This window comes from Belonocnema kinseyi, chromosome 6, assembly GCF_010883055.1.
Source record: "Belonocnema kinseyi isolate 2016_QV_RU_SX_M_011 chromosome 6, B_treatae_v1, whole genome shotgun sequence".
Lineage (NCBI taxonomy): Eukaryota > Metazoa > Arthropoda > Insecta > Hymenoptera > Cynipidae > Belonocnema > Belonocnema kinseyi.
In genome coordinates this window covers 1,743,240-1,747,222 of record NC_046662.1, presented here as the reverse complement: position 1 = coordinate 1,747,222, position 3,983 = coordinate 1,743,240, and the positions used below count along the sequence as shown (strand labels likewise).

The 3,983-nt window shown below is 23.5% G+C and overlaps 1 protein-coding gene across 1 annotated transcript in view; it reads left to right on the top strand.

Annotated features, from left to right (window-relative positions):
* The window catches only part of LOC117174464 (ATP-dependent RNA helicase SUV3 homolog, mitochondrial), a 38,201-nt gene that overhangs the window by 12,722 nt on the left and 21,496 nt on the right, over positions 1-3,983 (top strand). The gene's annotated exons all lie outside the window — the stretch shown is intronic.

Below are 3,983 nucleotides of genomic sequence, written 5' to 3'. Positions count from 1 at the left end.
GGAAATGACCGGTAATTTATTTATTGATCGGGAAATGACCGGGAATTTATTTCTTGACCCTGAAATGGCCGAGAATTTATTCATTGCTCGGGAAATGATCTGGAATTTATATCTTGACCGGGAGATGACCGGGAATTTATCTGTCGATCGGAAATTTATTTTTTTTTTTACTGGGAATTTATTTATTGATCAGGAAATACCGGGAATTTATTTCTTAACCGTGAAATAACCGGGAATTTATCTATTGCTCGGGAAATGGCCGGTAATTTATTTCCTGATCGGGAAATGACCGGGAATTTATTTCTTGATCGGGAAGTGACCGGGAATTTATTTCCTGGCCGGGAAATGACAGGGAATTTATTTCTTGGTTGGTAAATGACCGGGAATTTATTTATTGATCAGGAAATGACCGAGAATTTATTTATTGATCAGGAAATGACCGGGAATTTATTTCTTGACCCTGAAATGGCCGGGAATTTATTTATTGCTCGGGAAATGACAGGTAATTTATTTATTGATCGGAAAATGGCTGGGAATTTATTTCTTGACCGGGAAATAACCGGGATTTTTACAATTTTTCAGAAGAAAAATTTTTCAAATTTCGATTTCAACAGTTTTTTGAATAATTAAAGTGCAGTTTTGAAGATTTAAACAATTAAACATTAAAAGCGTTTGAAGTTGAAAATTCTGGATAAAAAACAGTTTTATTTAATCAACTTTAAATATAAAATAAATTTAAAAATATATAAAAATTTTTGCTTAAAGTAGAATATATGATATAATAATGTATAAAATTGTATGATACTATATTTTTAATTTAAAATTTTAAGTATTTCTTTATCTTATTTTTTATATTAAATTTAATAATATATTATTTTTATTCATTTTTGAGCCATAGAAAATGTAAAAGTGCAGTTGAAACTTTATAAATTATTTTCAGCGTGAAAAATAACTCCATAAAAATATAGTCATAATTCAAGATTTCAGTTAATTTAAAATATTCTTTAAGTCTAAATTATTCACTTATTAACCCATTTAATTTGAAACTTTTTAATACATAAAAAGAATAATTATTTAATATTAAGCAATATTTGACTACTAATTTAATACGAATAAATTAAAAACAAGTATCTAAAAGTAAACAATTTGAAACTGAATTTTTTGACATAGAAGAATTTGAATCGCTAAAATTTCGAAAAGCTTTTAAACTTCAAACTTAAAAATTTGTATTGTTCTATTGAAAAAAAAGTTTAATTTTTAAGCGAAATTGTTAAATTTTAATGTATAAATAACAACTGAACATTTATTATTTGTAGAAAAAATTATTTATAATTTTAAGAGATATTTAGAAGTTTCAAAAACATTCAAAAATTAATTAAAAACTTGAAATGATTTCAAGTAATTTAAACGAAGTGTGTTAATATTTTTTTTTTTTTCTTCAAAACCTGTAAATATATTTTTAAATTATTTGAATTTTTCCTACAATTTTTGGAAAATCCTGCAAATTGTCCAAAAACCCCTAAAATCTGTCCGGTTCTTTTTTGATACTTTTGGAAATTTCTTAAAATATTTAAAAAATTGTTGTTAAAGTGATTTTTCAAAATGAAAAACCATTTTCAATTTTCCTACGCATCTTAAGAAAACGTTTCTATTCTTTTGGAGCCTTTCAGAATTCGTAAAAAAATCTAAATTTTTTGTTTTAAAATCTACAAAAATCTCAATTTTGTTTTAAATTAAGTTGTCGGTATTTGCATAAAAAAATTCGGTACGAATAGTCGAATTTTTCGCAGGATTTTCTAAAAGTTGTAGAAAAAATTCATTTTGAAATTTATTTTAAACTTCTGCTAGCTTTTTCAAGAGTTTGGAATAAAATTGTAAAACTTTTGAAGGATGCTTCAACCATTTAAAATGAAAATAATTTAACTTCTAATTTAAAAACTGTTAAGTTAAAACATTTTAATTGGGTAAAAATCTTGACATATGATATCAATATTTCGGATAAAAATTTTTAATTTTCAAATTTATTAATTTATTTGAAACAAAAAATGTCCTTTCTGCTATAAAAGATGACTTTTTAACAAAATACTTGAATTTTCAACAAAACAGTTCAATTTTGAACATGGTAGTTGAACTTTCAACACAAATAAAAGATAAATTCATAACAAAAAAGTTTCATTGCTTATATTTGAATGAAAAAAGATTAAATTTCTAAAAAACAAAAGAATTTTAAAACCAAAAAAGAAGAACTTTTAACAAATCAAAAATGTTATCTCAAGAATGAAGTAAAAGTTCATCCAAATTGTTGAAACTTTAAGCCAAAAGACGAATTTTCTCTATAAAAATGGAATTTTCAACAAATTGGGGCACCCACCACAAAATGTTGCTATTGCAATCTAAAGAAAAAAAAGAAAGAAAAAGAAAAAAGACGAAAGAAATAAAAAAAGAGAAGGAAAGGAATTTGGTTGGTTGCCTTCTCATTATTTTCCAATTTTTTCTTTTTTGTCCAGAAGGGAAAGGAATTTTTTTCTTTTTTAGTAGAAAAAAAGGATTTTCTTTCAGATTGCAATAGGAACATTTTTATTAACATAACTTTATTATTGGACGTTAAGTAGGATTTTTAATTTGACTTTGACCTCATTTAAATTTCTTCAATTTTAATATTCAACCAAAAAAGATTAATCTTTAAAAAATAAAAGTGACATCTTGAGTTCAAAAATAAATCTTAAACCAAAAAAAGGGCTTTTGACCAAACAGTTAAATTTTCAATCAAACAAATAAGTCTTCAATCAAGAAGGTACATTAAAAAAAAAGTAAGTTGAAATTTAACCCAAGTATTTGAATTTTCAATTAAAAAACGATTATTTTTTAACAAAATAGTTTAACTTTGGTCGAAAGTTAAACTATTATTTTGTTAAAGATTAATATTTAACAAAAAATTATTTTTTAACAAAGTAATTCAACCAAATCTTTCAAACAAAATAGTAGAAGAATCAAGCAAAGAAGAAGAATTTTTAACTAAAAAGTTGCATTTTCATTAAAAAAACAAAAAGATTTTTACTATAACAAATGCATTTTTAAATTAAAAAGATAAATTTTGGAAAAAAAGTTGAATTTTCGGTTAAAAAAGATTTCAGTGCAATTTTAAAAATCAGAATTTTTAAACAAGAAGTAAGTTTCTAAAAAAATATGAATTTCAAAACTATGAGTTTTTTTTAACAAAAAATAAGTTTCCACGAAAAAAACTGAATTTTCAATCCAAGCTGACGCCTTTTTTTCAACCAAAAAGGATGCAATTTTAACAAAAGTTGATTTTTCAGCACCAAAGTATAAATTTTAAACAAGTAAATTTGCTACGAAATAGTTAAATTGACAACAATACAGCAGAATTTTCAATCAAAAAGTATAAATTTTCAAACAAATGTTGAATTTTCAATCAAATGGTTGCATTTTAATCAATAAAAAAATTTTAATTAAAAAAAAAAAACAGTTGGTTTCTCATTCGAACAGATTTCAATTGACTTTTCAACACAAAAATAGGAATTCTAAACGAAAACAAATTTTCTGGAATAGAACTTTGAAATGAGAAACTACAAATTTTCAAATAAAATAGTTTCAATTAAAAAAAGATTCCACTTAACTTTTCAAGATCATAATATGAATTTTTAAAAAAAAAAATAAGCTTCTGCAAAAAGAAATGAAGTTTCAATCCAAGCTGGCGCATTTTTTCTACCAAAAAGGATGAGATTTTAACAAAATTTGATTTTACATCACCAAAATATAAATTTTAAACAAGTAAATTTGTCACGAAATAGTTAAATTTTTAACAAAACAGCACAATTTAAAAAAATATATATATATGAAAATTTTCAACAAAAAAAAAAGTTGAATTTTCATTCGAACAGATTTCAATTGACTTTTCAAAACAAAAATAGGAATTTGAAACAAAAATAAATTTTCTAGCATAAAACTTTTAAATGAAAAAC